Source organism: Ovis aries, chromosome 4 (genome assembly GCF_016772045.2).
Source record: "Ovis aries strain OAR_USU_Benz2616 breed Rambouillet chromosome 4, ARS-UI_Ramb_v3.0, whole genome shotgun sequence".
In the NCBI taxonomy this organism is placed as follows: Eukaryota; Metazoa; Chordata; class Mammalia; order Artiodactyla; family Bovidae; genus Ovis; species Ovis aries.
Window position 1 is genome coordinate 100,115,714 of NC_056057.1, and position 23,576 is coordinate 100,139,289.

Consider the following 23,576-nt stretch of genomic DNA (forward strand, 5'->3'; position numbering starts at 1 on the left):
CTGCAGCATGTCAGGCTTCCCTGTCCATCACCAACTCCCAAACTTCACTCAAACTCATGTCCATCGAGTCAGTAATGCCATCCAACCATCTCACACTCTCTCATCCCTTTCTCCTCCTGCCTTCAATCTTTCCCAGCATCAGGGGATTTTCCAATGAGTTAGTTCTGTGCATCAGGCGGCCAAAGTATTGGTGTTTCTGCTTCAGCATCATCCTTCCAATGAATATTCAGGATTGATTTCCTTTAGAATGGACCAGTTTGATCTCCCTGCAGTCCAAGGGACTCTCAAAAGTCTTTTCCAACACCACAGTTCAAAAGCATCAGTTCTTTGGTGCTCAGCTTTCTTTATGGCTTTCATTATCAATTAATTAACCATTAATGAAATAACTGGTTAAGCCATCATTAATTAATTAATCTAGGATGTAAAAATCCAAATGAAATAATCAAGTCAGTAATGGATAAATAGAAAATGAGTCGGTTTGACATCAGGTTTGTAATTCATTTAAGGAGGGCTGTTAACTGAGGGCTGAGATTTTAGTGATGGTTTTCAGGTGGATCTGGGGCTCAGGAAGTATGAAGGAGGAGGAGCCAAGTGACTGAAGTCCCTGAGGCAGAAGGTGCATCATCAGAATGGGAGGGCGAGTGATTTGTGTCAGAATCACTGGAGGAGCAAGAAAGAGGGTGATTTAAGAAAGAGGGTGATTATGAAAATCACTGTAAAAAGCCAAGTCAAGTTTTGACTTTATTGTTTTGATGGTAAGATGATATTGAAGATTTCTGAGCAAGGAAATTCATGATAAAACCTAAAGCTCAGGGCTAAATATGTATATTTATTTAAAAGGCAAGCCCCTTTATGGGAAGGAGCCATACAGGGCCTTATATAGGGCCAAGAAAAGTTTTGGTATGGGGAAAGTACTTTATAAATGTTTGTCCTATGAATAAATAAATGAGCGTTTAGATCACAAAGCAACTTCATAACCATTTTACCTTCATAACCAATTAATTCTTACTTCTGCCCTGTGAAACAGATATTATTATTCTCTGAGAGAGCTCAGTTCAGTTCAGTTCAGTTCGTTCACTCAGTCATGTCTGACTCTTTGTTACCCCATGAATCGCAGCACGCCAGGCCTCCCTGTCCATCACCATCTCCCAGAGTTCACTCAAACTCACGTCCATTGAGTCAGTGATGCCATCCAGCCATCTAATCCTCTGTCGTCCCCTTTTCCTCCTGCCCTCAATCCTTCCCAGCATCAGGGTCTTTTCCAATAAGTCAAATCTTCGCATGAGGTGGCCAAAATATTGGAGTTTCAGTTTTAGCATCACTCCTTCCAAAGAACACCCAGGACTGATCTCCTTTAGGATGGACTGATTGGATCTCCTTGCAGTCCAAGGGACTCTCAAGAGTCTTCTCCAACACCACAGTTCAAAAGCATCAATTCTTCAATGCTCAGCTTTCTTCACAGTCCAACTCTCACATCCATACCTGACCACTGGAAAAACTATAGCCTTGACTAGATGGACCTTTGTTGGCAAAGTAATGTCTCTGCTTTTGAATATGCTGTCTAGGTTGGTCATAACTTTTCTTCCAAGGAGTAAGCATCTTTTAATTTCATGGCTGCAGTCACCATCTGCAGTGATTTTGGAGCCCAAAAATGAGAGAGCTCAGACCTGGGCATAGGAGGGATGTCCAAATTGTGGGAAAAGAAAGAGCAAATGGGAAAATCAGAGAGGCCAGAAAGGTAAGACAACAGCCAGGACACCAGTGGCAGGAGCCACCAAAGGCAGAGCCAAGAGAGTGTGGGGGCCGGGGGAGGACTGCACAGGGGTCAGCCCTCCAGGGCCACAGACCGGACTGCTCAGAAGCGGGAGAGGAGGGGGCAGAAGGTAGAATGTCCAGGACCAAGAAGGAGGGAGGTCATGGAAGGGGAGACTGCAGCACAAATGCATCGTTTGGAGAAATTTGACATTGAAGGAGAGGAGGGAAGCTCATAGAAACAAGACGCAAGGTGATCTGCCCCCAAGCCTTGGACATGCTTGGGACAGAGGGCACTGACCAGTGCAGAGCGAGGCACGCACGAGGGCAGTGAGGTGAGGAGCTGCTGGACAGCAAAGACATCTCAGGTCTCACACGTGCTCTCTTGCTGACATCATGTGATCAGTCCCAGCACAGCTTGATCAGTGGTTAGATGTGTCTAAGTACATGGCTAGTTTGCTTGTTCCAGACAGCCATCCTTCCCCATGTATTACCAGACTCCACTATCTTTGAAAATATGTTTTCTCTTTTGTTGGATCTTAAAAATAGTCTTCCCCCCAACCCCAAGAGAAATCACTGCCTCTTAGATGACATTCTGCCAGGCCAAAGCTACAAAACCTCACCCAAAATAGATCAAATATTTTAAATATTTTCTTATTTGCACCCCTCACAAGTATGCCTGCAATGCAAAGCCAATTATGAGACTGACTTTTTTTTTTCCCTGAAATGAGAGAAGATATATTTTCTGGTAAAAAAATTAAGTGGACACTAGGTCTCACCACATGGTGTTGGCTGGATTTCAGCCAGCCTTCCCTAAACATGGGGCGGGGAGAGGGAACACCTACAGCTGGGTTAACACGTGCAGAGTAAGGAGGTCTCTGTTAGCATTTGCCATCTGGGAGTCCAGCTCGTGCACTTGTCTGAGCTTCCCCGTTAGAACAGTGATTCTCTAAAGGCAGGTGCAGTGTTTTTACAAGATTACAAAAGGCACATAGCCTAACACTAAGCCTTTCAGGTAACAGATGTTCAGAGCTTGGTTGAATGAATGAATGAATAAACAAAACTATCTGAGAAGAATCCTGTTTACAGCTCTGAGTGACAAGAGGAATTTCTTGTGAATGAAACCTTTTTGCTTTGTCTGAGGGGGAAAGCAAATCCAACAGAAAGAGTGAGGGAAGAGTGGAAAGCATGGAGCCATAAGAAATAGGGAGACAGAGATTTCTTGTTGGACACTGAGGGAATTGTTTAGTCCTGTTGGGTAGGCGTGGAGAACAATAACTTGTCTCAGATGGCCCTTCTTCCCTCCACACTGGATCTTCTCTGATCTCACTCCCTTTCTATTTGTCAAGTCCTCACCCTTATCCCGTGTAACCATGTCCTACTTCTACCTGGCGCCTTGGGAGACCAGCCCCTCCTTCCTTCTTCTTTGCCCCATAAGTGCAGGCTCTCCCTTCAACCCTATCCTATTCATAAAACATAGGCTATGGCTTAAGGTGTTAGCCCTTAAGGGTAACTACTGTTTCCAGGGTGTCAAAGCTTTACTACAAAGGTGTGACTAGGTTGAGGACTCTTCCCATTCAGGGCAGATCCCCTCTCCTGCTAGTCAGGCTGGCCCTGAGTGGGGAACACCACTGGTCTGGGGATAAAGAAGGGCAATGGCTTTTCCCAGTGTCCTATAGGTGACCACATACTAGTGCCCTGGAGTTCTCATCTGTATAGCAGTTTCTTAAAAAAAAAAAAAAAAGTTTAAGGATAGAATAAAACCTGTGTACATGCTCTGCAGAATTAACAAATGTAATAATTTTGTCATCATTGCCTAAGATCTTCTTTTATATATTGCAGAAAAATTTGAAGTTCCTTGATTTTGTGGCCAGTACCATTTTCTCTCCCTCTCATGGGAAACCACTATGTTGAACTTTGGGGCTTCCCAGGTGGTCTAGTGGTAAAGAGTCTGCCTACCAATGCAGGAGATGTAAGAGATGTAGGTTCAATCCCTTGCTTGGAAAAATCCCATGGAGATCCCTTTGGTATTCTTGCCTGGAGAATCCCATAGACAGAGGAGCCTGGCAGGCTCCAGTCTATGAGGTCACAGAGGATCGATCACAACTGAAGTGACTTAGCAGTAGCATGTTGAATTTGGTGTGGTTCTACCATCAGAGGTATTTATACAATTCGTAGGAATAGAATCAATCATCCATCCCTTTTGGCTGCTATATAGTATTCCATCCTATACTTTAGTTTATGTAGCCTCTCCCTCACTGATGGCTGTTGGAAATTTTGCAATGATATTGCAAATACAGATGATATTCCAAAGAGCTGTCTTTTACATGTCTCCTTGCTGAAGAATGCGGGAGTTTCCCAAGAAGATACACCCAAAAATGGAATTGCTAAGTAAGAAATGCATATATGGAACATCACTGGATGTTGCCAAATCACTGCAAAGTGAATGTACCAATTTACACATTACCAGCAATATTTAGTTTTTCAAAATCAGATGTCTTTTTCTTTACCAGTTTGCTGGTTATGAACTGGTATCAAGGTTTCATCATGCATTTTCTGGTTACTAATGAGTTTGAGCATCATTTCATGGGTTTTGGCCTTTGGATTTTTTTCATGTGTGGGTTGTAATATCCTATTCCCATTTTCCACTGGGTTTTTCTCTGTGTGTGTGTCTTTGTGTCTTTCTCTCTTTCCCCCCCATACCTACCACAGTTGATTTTCAGGCATTTTTTGATGTTCTAGATTCTAATCTTTTGCTTTACACCTTGCACATCTTCTCTTGGCTTGTCTTTTTACTTTGTATATGACAGCTTTTGTTGCACAGAAGTTTTTACATCTTGAAATCTTGAGGTAACTAAATTTTCTTTAGTTTAAATTTCTTTAGCTTAATTTTTACTTTATAGAAATAAATATTACTTAGCTTTTTCTTGGTTAAAAAATGTTTCAAAATCTCAGTGGCTTATGACAAACATTTATTTCTTCCTCCTTGGTCAGTAGCAACTCTGCTGGTCCTGGCTGGGTTCACTGGCATGTGGGGAAACTTAGTTTCAGACCAGGGATCGAACCCATGTCTCCTGCATTGGATGGTGGAGTCTTAACCGCTGGACCATCAGGAAGGTCCCTGTCCTTTTCTTATAAGGACACTTATCATTGGACATAGGGCCTACCTAGATAATCCATCCAGGCTACAGTCCAGGGGGTCAAAAAGAGTCCAACACAACTTAGCAACTAAGCACAACACAGATAATCTTGTATGATTTAATCTTGAAATTCTTAATTATTAATACATCTGCAAAGACCCCATTTTCAAACAACATCACATTGACAGATTCTGGATGAATATATCTTTGCAGGACATGGGAAGACCCCATTCAATTCCACAGCGCCTGTTATCACAGCAAAGAGCAGACACTCAAGAGTAAAAGCAAAATGTGATGCCTCTTAAAGCCTCCACTTGGGATGGGCACATCGTCACTTTCAACCATATCCCATGACTCACAGCAAAACCCAGGTCAAGACCTCCTAGGAAGAGCACCGTGGCAATGCAAGGCAGAGGACATGAGCATTTAATCCCAGTCACAGAGGAAGTGAATATTTGGCTGTAAGAATCCAATCTATTACAAACCACATTATTCTTGAAGTCAAATAATACATGCAGCTTTCAATAAAAGGCAGTCATCATCTACCTCACCCACTCCTGTAACTGATCCTCCCTCCAGGCAATGACTCTCAATGACTCCTTCTCAGCCTCCTTTTCTGGGCTCTAAATGGGGTGTCAGTTCCCACACCTCTTCTCTTCACTGCCTGCATCATTTTTTTTTTCAGGTAACTTATTCCTGGTTTAAAAATACTATCTATAAGTGAACAACTCTCAAAGGTGCATCTCCAGCCTCATCCTCCCCTCTTAACACCAGATTTGTTCATCCCAGGACCTATCTGTGCTTCCTCTTGGATGCCTCTTATCATCTTAATATGCTTAACATATGTCTAGTGTGATTCCCACCCCTCCTTGAAATCTATACCTCCCTCAGGGGTCCCCGTCTCATGAAATAACACTCCCACTCAGTTATCCGGACCCTGAAAGGAGATATCGTTGATTCCTCTTTTTCTCACATCTCTCATTCAAACCATCCAGATGTGTCCAAAATTCAGTGCTTTCGCAGTCCCCTGAGCACAACAGCCCTAGTCCCAGGAGCACCTCATGCCTAGGTGAGGCAACAGCTCCCTCCAGCTTCTTCCCTCGCCTCATGCCGCCTATTCTGCACAAGTGTGTGTGCACGCTGCCAGAGTGACCCTTTTCTCTCTGCTCAACATCTTCCAGTGCCTTTCCCTCTGACTTGGAACAAAACCCGAAGTCCTTGCCGTGGCCATAAGGTTCTGCATGATCTGAGCCATTGGAGGTCACTTCTCCCAATTACTCTGGAATCTCTTATTCCTTCAGTGTGTACCTGCTATGCTTGCAGCCAGGAATGCCCTTCCTTCGTGTAATCTCACTGCTTACTCCTTCATTTTTTTTATCCACTTCTCTATTGAAGAACTTTTCCAAAGAGGACTTTCTGATTTCCTCTCTTCCTCTGCACTTTCTCATTTTTTCTGTACAGAACTTTCCCCTGCCTTATATTATATATTTATTTATTTATTAGCTAATGCGTTTATCTGTCTCCCTTCATCAAAATGTATTTTGTTCACAGTGAACGCCTAGAACAGGCCCTGGCATGTGGGTGAGACTCAGCAAACATTTGTTCTGTGAATGAATGAACTATTGTAGGGGGAGTTGGTAATTGCTTTCATATACTAATATACTAATTCTACTATTCATTAAAAGTTCAAGAGTAGGCAGTTATTACCAATTTCCTGCTAAACAAAATGCAGATTTAGCTCTCTTATCTAGCATCATCCTACTAACATGTTCTTGCTCATTCTCCTCTGAATCTAATTACATCATCACTGTTTTGGCGAACTCAACATGTAATGTTTACACAATTACAGCTGTAAATTTTTCTCACAGTTGACCTGTGTAGTGTATAATAGCCACTTTTCCTTTCTCATACAAATATGTAATTTTTCCTGAAATTATAATGACCTCAATCTTATACTTATTTTCTACATACCTATCATATATCCTTTTCCCAAGAACATATCAGGTAATCTATCTACTTGCCTTTTTCTAAAATATCTTCCCTGGAGTCCTCTGCTCCAGTCTCTACTGATTGGTTTCTGGACCAGCTGTTGTCCTGGAATTTTCTTTCACCATCATCATGGGACCACTTTTTACCTCTGTCGTGGGTTTGCATCCCGTTTTCTGATCCTTGTCTTTGAAGCTTCTTGGTTTCTAGTTTTAGCTCCTACTTTTTTCTCCCTTTAAAATATATGACTTCAAGAACTTGATGACTTCAGAATACAATATGTTTTCATTCATTTTACTGGATGACCAGTGGGCCCTCTGAATCAGGAAACTTCTGCCTTTTAGTTTGAGGAAATTTCAATTTATTCTTTCTTTCGTAATTTCCTTCCCACAATTTTCTGGAGTACTCAGATGTTGCCTATTTGGTTGATTCTCTAAAGTTCTTTTCTCTTATTTTTCCCATCTTGTCTTTTTCTTCTACTTTTCTGGAAAATTTTTCTAAACTTTATCCTCCACTTCTTGAATTGAATTTTTATGAATTTCTGTCCTGCTGCTGCTGCTGCTAAGTCGCTTCAGTCATGTCCGACTCTGTGTGACCCCATAGACTGTAGCCCACCAGGCTCCCCCGTCCCTGGGATTCTCCAAGCAAGAACACTGGAGTGGGCTGCCATTTCCTTCTCCAATGCATGAAAGTGAAAAGTGAAAGTGAAGTCGCTCAGTTGTGTCAGACTCGTAGCGACTCCATGGACTGCTAGTATTTTTCATTTACAATAGTTCTCTCCTGTTCCCTGCAAATACCTTTTTACAGAGTATTTCTCTTGTTTCGTGGCTACAGTATCTTCTCTCATCTCTCTGAGAATGGTAATTATTGTTTTCCTGAAATTATATGGTAATTATAGCTTTCTTGAAGTTTTCTTCCATTTCTCACCCTCCCCCTTTTCCTCGGAGTTTCCTTTTTTCTGTTGTTTTAATCTTTCTTTCAGAGCTTTTCTTTAACTCGATGTTCATATTTAAGAGTGAGATGCTAAACAGATGATTGAAAGTTCCTTTCAATTCACAAAAGTTCACGAAAGGGTTTGGGGTGATAAGACAGACGTTTCTGGGGTCCCTCACATTTTGTGCCTCCAGATCCTTTTTCCAGGGGTCTGCCAGTTTCTCTGGAGTGGGATCCCCCAGTTTCCTTTCTGTGGAGTACAGGCTGAGTGTTCCTCGAGCAGACATTCGTTTCAAAGTCCGTTTTTAGCACGTGGCATCTTTTCTGTCCTCGGCTTTGCCTGACATTCTGAGGTCAGCACTTCTCTTCAGAAAATGAACTTCGTGTCTATCTGGTTGGGTGAGGGGTGGGCATCTGGGTTGGTGGGGGCAGATGAGTATCTAGGCTTCTAACTGTTCCTTACTTGGATTTTCAGCCTAACCTGTTTTCTGCTCTATCTCCCACCTCAGAGATTCCCAAGCTTCCACATCCTGAGTTTTTCCTGGTTCTGAGGCTAGAATTAGCTTCTTTCTTGTCCATCAGCCTTCTGCTCCACAGGGCCAGACTTCAGTTTCTCAGCTCTGGTAAGTCAATTACTAACCACCCGTCTACTTTCCATATTTCAGAATTTGGCTCACATCGACCTGTGTTGACTCTTTTCCAGTACTCTTTGCCCTGTAGGATTTATTTATGATTTTTTATTTCTTTGTTATCATTTTGATGAGATTTGGGGAAGGAGCAGAAATAAATGAGGAATGTGCATTTAATCTGCTGAGTTTAACCATATCCTCAGTTTTTTTTTTTTTAGTCTTTTCATTTGTATGTTCTGCTTTTTATGATTTAAGAATTCTGCCATCCTCTATCTTAAATATATTCTCCTATAATTTTTCCTAATCATTTTCAAGTTTTGTTTTTCATGTAGTTTATATTCTTTTGTTGTGGGTAGTAGTAGTAGTAGTACTTTGTCGCTCAGTCCGACTCTTTGCGACCCCATGGACTGTAGCCTACCAGGCTCCTCCCTCCATGGGATTCTCCAGGCAAGAGTACTGGAGTGGGTTGCCATTGCTGTGGGTGGAAATTCTGAATCTAACTGTATTATTTTCACATAATTGGTTGTAACCTTACCATGAAAAATACACCATTTTCTCCCTAATCTATAATGCCTTCACTACTATTTTAAATGTTTTCATAAATACTTGGGACTGTTTCTAAGCTTTCTACTTTATCCTATTAATCTACTGGTCTTATTTGAACTAGAATTGTCCTATAAATATATTGATGCTTTTCTTTAGATCTTTACTTTTCCATATTACTTTTAGGATTATTTTGTCAAATTCTATAAAATAGATCATTTGGGGATTTTAGTTGTAATAGTAAATGCATAGGTTAATATGAGAAGAATGTACATGTTTATAATTTTGAGGTTTGCCATTTTATAAAAGTGATATATTTCACCATTCAGGCAGACCTTTTATGTCCTTAAATCCAGGACATAAGCATTTTGCTATTTTCTTGCACATATTTTATTACATTTATTTCCCAGGTAATGCATACTTTTGTTGCTAATAATGACATATTTTTCCACTATATTTTAAAATTAAAAATGGCTGGTTACAGAAACTCTGAATTTTTGCATACTGAACTTGATTGCAATAATCTTGCTAACCTCTTTTAGTAGTTCTAATATATTTGATGATTCTCTTTCTACATAGATAATCATATCATAAGTAGCAAATAAATAAATCATATCATAACAAATAGCATGTTTTTCTTTCTAATTTCAATAGCTCCTATTTCTTTTTTCTATTTCTTTGTCTTGGCTAGGACTTCCAATCCATTTTTTAATTGCAGAAGAGATAATAGTCATTCTTGTCTTTTCATTGATTATAATAGGAATACTTTTAAATTTCATCATTAATCGTGATGTTTGCTCTATATTTCTGGTAAATATCTCTTAGGTTTACAAAGATTCTGGTGCTAGTTTTTCAAGAGATTTTTCTTTTTCCTATAAGTGATTACTAATTTTACCAAGCATTCAGTTTCAGTTTTAGTTCAGTTGCTCAGTCATGTCTGACCCTTTGTGACCCCATGGACTGCAGCATGCCAGGCTTCCCAGTCCATCGCCAACTCCTGGAGCTTGCTCAAACTCATGTCCATCGAGTTGGTGATGCCATCCAACCATCGCATCCTCTGTCATCCCCTTCTCCTCCCATCTTCAATCTTTCCTAGATCAGGGTCTTTTCCAATTAGTCAGTTCTTCACATCAGGTGATCAAAATATTGTAGTTTCAGCTTCAGTATCAGGCCTTCCAATCAGTCCTACCAAACATTATTTTTTATCTATTGAGATGAGCATTCACTTTCTTTTTTTCTATTTTTATAAACTTTTAAACTGCTAATAGTGTATAATATATCAATAGATTTTCAGATTTTGACCATCACAGAATTGGCCCTTTTTTGCACTGTTAGATTCAATATGCTAATTTTTTCATCTAGGTTCATAAGTACATTTAGTCTAATTTTCTTTTCTTTTTCGTTCTTTCTTTTCTTTTTTTTTTTGCCATTTTTATTGTCCAATTTTGATATTAACATTCTACCAGTCTGATTTTATTGTTTATAAACTTGAGTTTCTGGATATACTTAATTTGAGTAAAAGCAGGTATGTGTGTGGGGGAGACAGGTTGTTTTACTGCCTTTTAAAATGTCTGAAGTATCTGTTCAATTCAATAAAGTAGATATTTTAAGTTGGAAGAATGTATATTTTTCATGGAACTCAATGAATTGATTTTCATTTTGAATGAGAAAAGTATGGCTTGCTTTTACTTTTCCCAAATTGACACACTAGCAAAATAAAACTGCTCACCACTGCAGGCTTGCAAATACTCAGTTGGAAATGAAAGAATATAATGAATCATCCAGGTGTTTCCAAATGTCTTTTTAGAGTTGTTATGGTTTGATCAGGTAGATACAGCCTATGCTAGGCAAGCTGTTCTTTATCTGGGATGATCCAAGTGGGGAATATATTCCACAGAAGTTTCCTACGTAAATCCTGTATTTTTAGTGTCACTTACAAATGACTTCTGGAAAAAGTGAATATTATTATCCCATGAGAGAGATTGGCAACATATATCTCTTTTCTTTCTTTTTATTCCCTTTCTTTTTTTATTCCTGTTTACTTTTTTAAAAGTAAAAGGACAATGAAAAAAAATTTTTCTATGTCATGGTGTATATTACATGAAATTTGTTAAATTATTCTTCCAACTACGTAGTTCCTGCACAATAGGTCTATTTTCAAATACACAAAATAGGCTGAATGATCGCTCATCCACAAAACCCTGGACTCAGAATTTATCTAGGGAAACATACGTCTCTTTTCTAAAGACATAATCCAAAAATATTTAGCATTTATCTCCTAAAAACCATGCAAAATGCATGTCCTTTCCATGTTTCCTGCTGATAATACTTTCCCCATTTGTAGCACAAATTTTCTTTCCTCTGGAAAGCTGGTACTTATTTTATTCATAGATGGTAAATTACACCCTGATCCTGCTCAACCAAAGGGTATTACTCAAACAAGCAGGGAGAATGCTGCTTAGGATATAATCAGCGGTGGCCATGGAAAGCAGCACATCCAAACAGGCCTCAATGAGTTACAGTCATACTGCCTGGAGATCACAGGCACCAAGTCTCTCTGGACACAGGTCCCATCTTCACATAAACTTCACAGCCGAGATGTTTTCAGAGCTCAGGGATGCCTGCCCCACCAAGTGTTGAAGCTCAGCAGTTTACCAGATTGCGGAGTGTTAGTCTATCTTTACAACCTGTCCCCAGCAGCCCAAACTGGTTGTGTTCCCAAAGTTTATTTCCAAATCATTTCATTGGGATCAGAGAGCATTTTCCCATAGGAACAATTTTTATAAACAGTGGTGTTCCACAAATGCCTGGTTGAGCCACAGCGTACTTGAAATGCAGCAGTGACTGTCCTATTCCCACAAGCCGTTATTTATTCTGCTTCCCTGGGAAAGTGCATTCTGGGTTTCAACTTGGGATGCCTGGAGCTCACCTCTCCCTCCGCCTGGCAACCTTTGCTGTAGATTTTTTTTTTTTTTTTTAGGCTGTGCTGCAGTAGCAGTTGGAAAGAGGGGACAGAGTAGCCTTTCCCCTAAAAAGGTGAGTGTAGGTTGACAGAGATGCCTCTGGGTAACTTAGTGCTTTGGAACTGAGGAAGGAAGCCACCGATGGGGCTCAGTCACTTCCCTAGTCTTCTGAGGGAGGCAAAATGGGCAGGGACTTTCTCCTAAGTAGAACTCATTTCTAATTCGGATCTTCCTAAATAGGAAAAAGGCTTATACAAGTTATACCTAAGATTTTTGAAGACCATGCTTCTGGGCTTGTAATTAGCCAGGGAAAATATTTTAACTCCTTCTGGTCAGTAATGGAACAGTCTCCAAACACAGAGCAATAATGAATGAGGCAGAAATGTAGCACCTAGCCCCAGTACCTGGCTCACAATCTCTTGTTGCTAAATTGAGTACTGATCGACTGAATAAATTCTGTATTGAGAAGTACAAGACCACAGGATATATATAGACACAGGCTAGTTAATTGCAATTCAGCATCTCCTAATTCTGATGCTCTCACAACACACATCCTACCAAGGAAGAGCAGTTTGGAGTGCTTTCAAGAAGACGCCAGGATGTCAGCGTCATCTCTGGGCATATGCATCCATCTACAGCAGCTCCAAAGCAGGTGCTAGGTCCCTTCACACCCTGTCTATTGTGCAGTTTCCAGCAATATCTCTGTCGCCAAATCGGAGTAAACAGAGGGGAGAGGGAAGAAGAGAGAAAAGAGGTGTGGAAAACCAGAGGATAGCCAAGTCTATAGGACCCTGCCTGGATGAATTTCTGGCAGCATACTTATTCTACTAAAAAAAGACTTGCCTTTTTTTTTTTTTTTGATTAGTTGTTTTTATAGCACATATTTTAGGAGGCTGGTCCTCTTTCAGTTTAAATTTTAGCCTGTACCTTGGACCTGGGTCCTAGCCATTTCAGGCTTTAAAATTGCATACACAATTAAATTCCATTTTGTATGTACAACTCCTTTTAAAAGAAATAGGCTATCAAAACTCTTTCCGTTAAAAAGCCTTTCCCAGCCCCCACCCCAGTAAACGTACAGACTGTTAAGTTTAAGTTTCATGGACCGTGCTTTCTTTTTAAAGCTCCATTTGTGTTCTACAAGACAGCCTCCTTCTCCAAGATTAACATTTCTTATGATTGTTCCTGACAATGGATTCACTTCCAGAGGCCCTGCTAAGGATAACCAAAAAAGGGCATGTAGCAGGCTGGTTTTGGCAGCCTGCACGCAGTTTCAGAGCTTTTTAGGTCTTGGTTTTTTCTGATGAGTGATTTCCTGAGCATGCCTAGGGAATGACAGGCATCTCCACAGGCAGGCTGCATCCACCTCGGCTGGGGTGTCGTCATTGGCTGCCTATTAGAAAAACTACAGGACAATGCATACCACCGATGCCGACTGTAAACATAGGGGATATGTGTTCACTTAGCATGGACTTCTGGGAGGGGCCAAGGAAGGGCGGTCTGGAGTTTTATTGAATAGAGCAGTGTGTATTAGGCTGCCTGCCTGCCTGCCCTCTTGCTGTGCTCCTGCTTAAAGAAATCAGTCCTTCCTTTCCGACTTAGTCCCCGGGAAGAAGTTCACCCTACGAGGTAAGGCACAGAGGGCTTTCTTTTAATCTCCTCCAGAGAGCGTGGGGGCTTTCTCTGGGTTTCAGTCAGCATTCCTGGGCAAGGTAGCTGGAGATGCGAGATTATAAAAGTCAATAAACCACGCAAATGCTCGGGATTGGGATTTGCTGCCCTGCAGATGTTCCTGGAAGACAAACAGGATGAGATTTCAAGTTTTGTTCTTAGAGTCAGGATGAGAGGAGAGATTATAGAGAGACTTATATTCAGGGACCACTGGCAACTTTGATAAGATAGCCTTTTGTTCAGGAGTGCCCTGGGGATTATACCTGATCGCCATAGACCAGTGTCAATAGCCATGCAGTGCCTGTTTGCTCATGCCAGCCATCTCTCCTGCATCTTTTATTATCAGAGATTTAAAGAGGTTTTGCTTTAAAAGCAACAATAACTTTCTAGGTGGATAAGAAGCCAAAAGTGATCATTTTTAATCAAAAGTATTTACATTTTATTCCGCTATCAGTGTTTAAGACTTGACTTCTAGAGCTGCAGGGAGATAAGGTCAGGGGTGGGGGGAAGAAGAGCACTGTCATTTAGCATGGGCTGGGTTAATGTAGCTGATCTGCTATTTGCCCAGACAGAAGATGCCTCCCGTGATCTGTTTCCTATAAAACCTAATAATGAGAGAATGCATGTGCTAGTGGGTGTGTTTTTAGAAATCACATTTCACATCTGACCAAACTATTTCTCAAGAAATCCTATTTTCTGTTTGAAAGCATGCCTGTGTGTCACTGGAGAATTTGAAAAAGGTGTAGGTTGCAAGTTTGTTCTGGGAAGGGAGGGAGCAGGCTTTCATTTCAAGATAGTCAGACATATTGGGGCATCTTAAACAGCAGTACAAGGCAGCTAGTTGGTAGTAGCCTGGAACTCCTTTTAGAAAGAGATGATTGTAAAGGGTAGGGAAATTTTAGTGGCAATACATGGTCAAAAAAAAAAAAATGAGTGAGAACAAAGTACTTGGTATTCATGGATCCCATCTGTTAATCAGACCATGCAAATGGACTTGTGAGCTGGAATAGTGAAATCCTTCTAATGTGTTTGGCAAAGCCAGATGTGGATGTCAAGAACTTAAGCGAAGACTAGGTGCTGTGGGGCAAGAAAGGCAAATCTGAGCATTGTTTTCAAAAATAAACCTGGATATTAAAGGTTTCCAGTTCCAAATGACTGACTCGATTTGATTTTATTCCATGAATAGAGGTGGTTTTGTGTTGAGATTCATTAAATAATCTTCTATCTTCGTATTTAAAAGTTTGAGGATAATTTGCCTGAGAATGCTTCCCTCACCTTCTAGAAGTGATATATGAGAACAGAATTCCCTGTGAGTTTCTCTTCCTGGAACAGTTCTGAGTAAGTGTGAAAGAAATGCTGCAGGCAAAGCTATAGTTTGATTATTGTCATTCCCTCGAAGAGATCAAGTTCCAAACTATTTTCACAGTGTTTTTAATGTCAATCAAAATATGGAGAGCAGTTTCTTTCTCAATTGCTCTCTAAACCATGTAGGGAATGTAAGTTTGGGAGGAAATCTATAATCTTGGGATTTGAGGATAAATTCCATTTAGAAACCAACATCTCTGAATCCCTGACAGTTCAAACTTTGCTACCACCACTCTCTCCTGCCTTCCTCTTGTGCTCCCCACCCCCCAAACAACCGCAAAAATACTTTCTCAAAATAATGCTTCAAGTGTTCTACTCTACGTAGTGATGGAGCAAGGGGATTTGGGCACTATACTTTAGGTAGGACTTCAGGCCACTCTTTCTGCTACTTTTGTTGAATATTAGCTAGCACTCATCTCCCCAAATAGTAAAGCAAAGGAGCACAATGAAACCACAGTGCAAAAAATTTTGTTTGATTAAAATCATTTAATAAAAAGAAATACAATGGCAAAAATGTGGACTAAAAGTCACTAGTGAAAAGTGATCTCAGCACACAGGAGGAACATACAATAAATTGATCCATAGGTAACATGCTGGGTTGTTTTCATTGTTCAAAACCAGCAGAATGTACAATTTAAATAATTCAGATCAAAAGACTGCTTTAAATAAACACACACTTCTTACATTGAAGAAAAGGTTCAAACTGAAGTTTAAAGGATTTAAATGAGACACATATAAGTATTCCCTGACAGTGAGGCCATTAGCAATTCTAATTGGCTCTTGTGACTGGCCTGAGGATCTGCTCTGGGGCAGATGGTATAGAGTGGTTCTGTACCTGGCCACATTTTCTGTTCTGATGAGTACAATGTACCCTTGTGCATGCTCACTCAGTCGTGTCCTACTCTGCGACCCCATGGACTGTAGGCCACCAGGCTCCTCTGTCCATGGGATTTCCCAGGCAAGAGTACTGGAGTGGGGTGCCATTTCCTTCTCCAGTGGATCTTCCCAACCCAGGGATCAAACCCAGGTCCCCTGAGGCTCCTGCATCGGCAGGAGGGATTCTTTACCACTGAGCCCCCTGGAGAAGCTCTCAAAATGTACCTAGTAGACGTTTTCTTAGGAACACACGTAGTTATCTCCCTTTGTCATTTCATGGTAGGATGGTTCCTCGTTAGTCATTCTTTAGTAAGACCAAAAAATGACCTGTGCATGGGTATGAGGAGGGACTGGCAGATTCCCCATCTGCCTGTAGCCTGTCACGTGTCTTGGAAATGTGGTAGGGTGAGGCCATGGGGAGGGGGGGGGGGTGGCGGGTGGGACCAGGGAAAATGCTGACGGGGTGGTATGCAAATAGCATGGTAGGACTAAGGAGGAGGTTAGAAAGATGCTGCCAAAGAATTTTTAGACTTTAAAAAAGAATTTTCTGGGTAAATTCTCCCAGGGCCCCAAAATAGAAACATTTTCTCCTTACTGAAAGGCCTTCATCCATCAAGTTAATTCAAGTTTGATATTGGAGAAATGCCCATAGGATTGGAGTAGTTGGTTAATTTAAAGAGATACTTGTAGCTCTGGCTTCACTCCTGAGAGTCAGTCTGAGTACTGGTTCTCCTATTTAAAAAGCCCAGAACTTTGAGGACAGTCATCAGTCTTTGACCTCATGTGTGGAATGGGCCTTCTAATGCTTCTCCGACCTCCCACAGTAGTTAAGATGTGTGAATGAGATGAAGCTGTTTCCCCTTCTTCTCTATAGGCTGTACGCTCCACTGCCTTCAATTTGAGTCCTTTGGACATTATGCTCATTTTGGCTGGTATCTCCCCTTCTTATCTATTTTCCCTAATTATCTGCTCAATTCTTCCTCATATTTGAAGACCTGAGAGTGATATCTGCTAGATCCTGGTTCTTTCTAAAACCCAGAACCCAGAGTTTAGGGAATACTGGTCCACCCCAGTGTTGACTAAACTTTGGCTTGCATAATCAGAGACCAGGACAACAAAAGTTTCAGGAATCGAATAAGATGGGTCATCAGTGGTGTGAGGCCATATCCAGGAACCAGGAAATCTGAAGATCCTGTTGAATAGAAGGCCAGTGACAAGGTGCTGACAACAGAAAGGCCTTGGTAAGTGAGGCAGTTTCTCTGCCCCCAGCCAAAAGCGCGGAACGAATCCCAGCATGTCAGGCCTGGGTCTTGTGAGGAGGCTGAGGTAATTGAGAGCGCCTGGCTGTGGTTCCTGTTGGTACTGAGACCAGAGCGAGCCGTGCACCTGGCCTCTCATCTCGGCTCACTTCAGTCTTCAGCACCCCCAGCTGGGTCCCCTGTGACGGACCCTGCGTGGCATCCCTCACTTCCTACCCCAGGCCTCTGCCTCTACAAATTTCTCTAGTTCTTCCATCCCCAGGCCAAACAAGGGGGCTTTCCTGATCCAACACAGACAGTTTACAGTGGCTGGGCTGCAGGGTGAGGCCCAGACAATAGCAGACGATCAAGCCTAGATATGCTCAAGATAGGGAAAGCCTCCTCACATTTTTAGCTCAAGGGAGAAGGGTGAGAGCAGACGCAGAGCAGTTTCTGTGTAAAGAGCCACTCTGAGGCTCACAGGCTGGCTGCTGGTGGAAGAGTGTCACGAGCAGAGGGGAAAAGGCAGGGGTCACGGGGTAGCGGTGAGGAAGGGGTGACGGGGCTGCCCGGTCAGCCGTCCTTCCTTGCGCTGCTGTTGTTGTTTTCTCGTGAAAGCCTTTGAGAAACTGATAAAAACTCTAACCCCTCAAGGTCCACTGAGAACCCACTTTTCTGACTGACTTGTGAGAAACCCTTGAGCCGGTGGAGGTTGGGGTGGGGAGTGGGATAAAGTGTTGATTCTCCCTGGAGACAAGAGTGAATGGCAGCAGAACACGTGAGGAGGTGTCCTGCCTAGTTTCCCAGATTCTCTGGAAGGAAGACAGGATGGTGTAAATATACGCATATATAGAAGGAGATTACCTCATATGGCCTCCATTTCAAAGAAAACATCATCTCTAGAGAAGCAGTTTTCTGTGGAGAACTGGGGGGCTGAAGAATTCAGGAAAGGCTGCTGTTAAGCTCTTAAGTGTATGCTGAGAGCTTAGTAAAAGGATTGATAAGAATGGTTGAAAGAAAATGAATATTTGGGGGAATATTTTAGGAGAATTGGGTGTTCTTACTAAGCGGTCATTTTAGAACATGACCTTTCTTTAAAAAAATGTATGTGTACCACTGATGGCTAACTTGAAGACAAATTACTTTTTAATAATTTCCTGAGGTTTCTAACATGGTTTTGAAAATATGTAGATGAAAGCACTGAACTGTAAGGAAGTCATCTCACTAGGAGGGTGATATATTAAATAGGAATAGGTAGGTAGTTTCTTTTATCCTCACATGCAACATTCCCTCTTGGCTCAAGCTGGAGAACTGGGCAGATTTCACCTGTGTGCCAAAGAGGGGCAGGACCAGGGTGAGTCCCCCACCCCCACCAGAGACCCTAGGGCCAGAAGTACCAAGGACCTTCATTCCGCTGGAGTCAGGAGGGTCTAAGCCACATAGACGTAAAATATACCAATGGGCTAACATGTGAATTACAGCCAGATAAGTAAAAGAAAAACAGCAAAAATCAGAAGTCAGACAGAGGTTAAAAACCAAGAGCTTGCTTAGCAAGGCAGTGTACAGACAGGTACAATAACATATGTGAGAACTCTTGGCACACTGCTTGGAACAAGTAGACCCTTATGTTAATAAGCTTCAGTAGCTTGAGTAAAGGGACAGAATGATAAGATACATGTGGAATAATAAATGGATGGAATTTCAAGGAAACCCAAGGATAGAAGCCAAGATGGGACCAGAGTCCAAGGAGAATGGACCTGCAATCAAGGTGGGTCAAAGCAACCCAGCAGAGGTCCATGTGCTCCCATTAACATAACTCAGCTGCAGCACATATGAGTGCTGCTTTTTGTTGACCTGCGGACTGGGAAATTTTTTCTGCACTTCCTGGTTAAATTCTGAGGGAGAAAATGTGATTGGTTCAGCTAATAACTATTGTTTTTGGCAAATCCCTTAGGAAAATCAAGGGTTACTTGCATGCCTATGGATGAATTACCAGTGTGTCTGGCTGCAGTCGTCACCCCTGGGGAAAAATACAGCCCAGTGGGCAATTTTTTAGTTAGAAGAGAAAGTTAGGCATGGAAAGCAAATTAGCTGAAATGTCCAACAGCTGTCAATGAATATTATTTGAATTTTTATGTGACAGAATTTAGAGAGAATCAAACACCCACTGTCAGAGTCATACATTTCCTAATGATCACTTCAGCATGGTCTGATGAACCAATCTTAAAGCAATTGGCCTGGAAGCTTGTACCATTGATAAGTGAAAAGATAAGAATTATCCATTTTAGAAAGATTCTGAAGAAAACATGAGTATTTTCATATGAGTCATTTGTGTGATATGGCTCCCCACAAAATAAGGCAATCTTTAAAATTAAATATGCAATGACTTAGTAATGTTAATAAATAAAAATAACTATCAGTACATCTCTTAGGCCTCCCCTGTGTCAGCTGGTAAAGAATCCACCAGCAATGCAGGAGATCCTGGTTCGATTCCTGGGTTGGGAAGATCTGCTGGAGAAGGGATAGGCTACGCATTCCATTATTCTTGGGCTTCCCTTGTGGCTCAGCTGGTAAAGAATCCGCCTGCAATGTGGGAAACCTGGGTTCAGTCCCTGGGTTGGGAAGATCCCCTGGAAAAGGGAAAGGTTATCCACTCCAGTATTCTGGCCTGGAGAATTGCATGGACTATATAGTCCATGGGGTCGCAAAGAGTCAGGCAAGACTGAGCGACTTTCACACACACATATCAATACATCTCAGTGTAAATCACAGTACTTAGTAAGTTAAATGCATAAAAGCTAATATACTCTTAGTAAATTAGTTTCAGTTTTTGGTAATGTTTGCAAGACAACAGTGCATGCTAAGTCAGTTCAGTCATGCCCACCTCTTTGCAACCCCATGGACCAGAGCTCGCCAGGTGCCTCTGTCCATGGGATTCTCCAGGCAAGAATACTGGAGTGAGTTGCTATGCCCTCCTCAAGGGGATCTTCTCAACCCAGGGACTGAATCCAGGTCTCTTATGTCTCCTGCGTTGGCAGGTGGGTTCTTTACCACTAGCACTACATGGGAAGCCCTGCAAGATGGCAGAACTAAATATAAACGATTCGTGGATTTTTATTTATTTATTTATTTATTTTTTATGGGGAGGGAGGTGGGAGGGGGGTTCATGTTTGGGAACGCATGTAAGAATTAAAGATTTTAAAATTTAAAAAATAAAAAACTAAAAAAAAAAAAAAAAAAAAGATTCGTGGATTTTTAAAAGCTGGGCAAGGCCTTAGGAGTCATTTAGCCCAGGGGGTGAGAATAATTTTTCATCTGTTGGCCAACTTTAAACAGTTGGTAGTGACCATCTGAAATACTCTGTGAAGAAGGATTCTGAGGCTGACGCTAAACTTCCTTTGGGCAATTAAATGCTGTCATTGATAGTGATGTCTGTTGTATAAGAAAAGAGCCACTGCTGCTCAAGTACCACGTATTTCATAAGATTAACATAGTCTGTAGTTTCCTAACCTCTGTTCCTTGGACCCCTGGGAGGCCACTAAGTTACTGCAAGAGGTAAATAAGTCCATACATGCAGTAAATTATTTTGACAAGCTGAGTAAACAATATGTGCTACTATTTTTCTAATTATATAAGTGCATTATGAAGACAAAAGTGTTAATTTATTGTAAACAGTTATTGAGTTCATAGTAGCTTTTGGTATTGTGTTTTCTCAATCAGTGGACCTAAAACATGTAATTATATTGTGTGCGGGAAGGGTGGGGCAAGAAATGTGGGGTCTTAAGAAGAAATTCTTTAAAAAAAAAAAAAGAACCAATAATCTACTCTTCATTGTCTAGATGAGAAATTAAAGCTTAGCCACACCAAGTAAAATTACACACATATTTGTAGATTCTTTGATTCTTGTCAGTAAGATTCATAATGGCAGGAAACATCTTTTTTTTTTTCCCCATTATATTCCTAATGCCTGGCACATCACAGAAGCCCAGTAAATATCTGCTGAATGAAAGAACAAACCAAGTGACTCGACCAAGGTCACCCAGTTAATTAGTGGCAAAGGTGGTTCCAGAACACATATGTCCTAAGTCCCACGCTGTTAATCTTTCAGTACAGCAGACTGCTTCTCCTGGTAGCATAGGAAAATGTTCCTCCCATTTTAACAGTTTATGGATTTGGATTGTACACTGTAGCCCAATTTGCCTATAATCCAGGAGATCTTAATCGGAGTCAACTGTAGGGTTTTCTGAAAACATCCCTGAGACCCTCTACAGAGATTCTGATACAGTAGGGTTAGAATGGGGTCCAGTTTATGAAAACTCCCTGTGATTCTGCTAAAACACCCTGACTCAGAAACAGTTCTGTACATCTGTGCTTAAAATAACTTATAGTAGATCCGTGGAATCACTTATTCCTCAGAAGCCTTGTTGTTTAGTTTCAGATAATTTCTTTCCAAAAGTTACAGCTGTCTATTCCAAATAATCAGTATTGCTAAAGAGTCTCTCCAGAAGCACTAGAATATTTATCTGAAAATTCCTCCAGCTTCCAATACTCTTTTGGTTTGGCCGCAAAGTTATCAACCCTGTAAGGTCAAGCTCTCTGATGAGATTTCCAGTGTTTGCTTTTGTAAAGCACTGAAAATGTGGCAAGAATAAAATTTCTCATGGTATTTCCACTTCCTGTTCCAGCCACCATTACTAAGTGAAATTTAGGCTTCAGGGGAGGGGTGAATTGAAGAAAAATTGTCTCTTTAAGTATTTCTGTCCTTAGGATGTTTTGAAGATTGGTTACTTTAGATATTTAGCTTACCAAGAAAAACAGAAAATGTTTTTCTCTGTTTTCCACTTTGTGGTAAGGAATGTACAAATCCTCCACTCTCACCGTCTATCTCCCCTTAGTCTGAGGCCTTGGATGCTTCCCTGGGTGGCCCCTTCAGAAGTCTGTTAGCCCTAAGAGACAAGAGGCCTCAGGTTCATGGACAGGGGGAGTAATTTGCTTTTGTAGGACAGAAAATCTATCCCTAGGGTTTTCCTTTACACAACAGTCAGAGGTACCTCCGTACTGCGCAGAAGAATCTGCTATATTCAGAGCACCAAGGACATAAATTATATTCACTAAGGCTTGTAGAGTTAAAACCATATCTGTATGAACAACCTGGTCCAATAAGAATGCCAGAATGGTTGCTATATTTGTGCTGATGGTATTTAGTTTACAGAGCAGTGCTTCCACAGTGTACATGAAAGCAGAGCTTGCTAGAAAAAAGCAACTAAAAAGGAATCAGATTAGGACCTATGTCTGCATGGTGACACAACTGTGACTCAGTCTCCTTTTCCTCTGAAATGTCTCCTTACCCAGTAGTGTGTGCAGCCAGCTCATACTAGCTCCCAAAAGCCAATTGCTAAATTTTCAAGATTTTGAGAACTAGTCATTATACAGTCATTACCAAAAATTAAATTACATAGACTTTCAGTTAAATCATAGCAAAAAACAAGGTTAAAATAATACTCAAAACTGATCTCTTCCTAATTATTTTACATTTTACTATTAACTATGCTGTTGAAGTTGGTTACATCTACTTTATCCATATAATGGAAATACCACCAAATACTGTGCAAGAGAACTTCTTCTCCCAATTCTTCTTTCACTGATGACATGTTGGGAGCTTGAGGTCAACCATGATGGAAGTATTTACACCCTGGAAATTAGGAAATAACACAAATCAGACTCCCCGCCCCTGCCAACCCCCTGGGATTGTTATCGAACATTTATTAGCATACCACTGACTCTAAAATATCAAGTCAGTAAAATTAATTGAAGAGGCAATCAGGATACCCCTGATACTTAGGTACATGCATATTCATAATGTACGCTTATGCCTGCATATTTATTTGTTTACTTGTTTGTTGTTTCCCATGCTCCTAAAACAAAGCACTATGAACTCAGAGACCTTGTCTGGATTTTTCAAGTGCTGTGACTTGAGCCTATAAAAGTGCCTTGCCCCACATAAAGTAGGTGCTTAATATGTGAGTTAAATAATTAAAGGAATAAATGTCCATAATTTCTTCTTGATAAGAAAATGGAAGCCAATAGTTTGAATTCATTGATTGCTCTCTAATTGTATCAGTCCTGAGTGCTTACAACAGCCCCTGACACAGGCCAAGTAGCTAATTACATAAATAATCTTCATAACAATCAGATTGACAGATGAGGAAACTGAGTCACACAGTTAGGTTAAGTAACACATCTAATGTCACACAGATAGTAAGTGGCAGAACCAGGATTCAAACCTGGATAAACTGGCTCCACAGTTTATCCTCACATCCTCAGCCACCACGCGGTGCTGCCTAATTACTCCATCTGCACTTGTGTATGTTTCTGGGGATGTGACCTATCCGAGAACACACTTTAAAATCAGGAAGGCTTGAGCTGGAATCTTAAACTTACCATTATCTGGCCCATTTCTTTACCTCAACAAGGGGATCATTT

The 23,576-nt window shown here is 41.1% G+C and overlaps 1 protein-coding gene across 40 annotated transcripts in view; it reads left to right on the forward strand.

Moving 5' to 3' along the window:
• Nucleotides 1-23,576, forward strand: part of CALD1 (caldesmon 1) — a 232,443-nt gene that overhangs the window by 12,056 nt on the left and 196,811 nt on the right. For 16 of the 40 annotated variants that reach the window (XR_006059687.1, XM_060414846.1, XM_042248851.1 and 13 more), the window contains exon 1: nt 13,253-13,572. The exons of 6 other annotated variants lie outside the window; for them this stretch is intronic. The gene's annotated coding sequence lies outside the window, so the exon portion shown is untranslated. Of the gene's footprint in view, nt 1-5,105; nt 5,354-8,320; nt 8,435-13,252; nt 13,573-23,576 lie in introns of those variants that run through there. 18 more of the 40 variants (XM_060414849.1, XM_060414871.1, XM_060414860.1 and 15 more) reach the window with 2 other exon arrangements.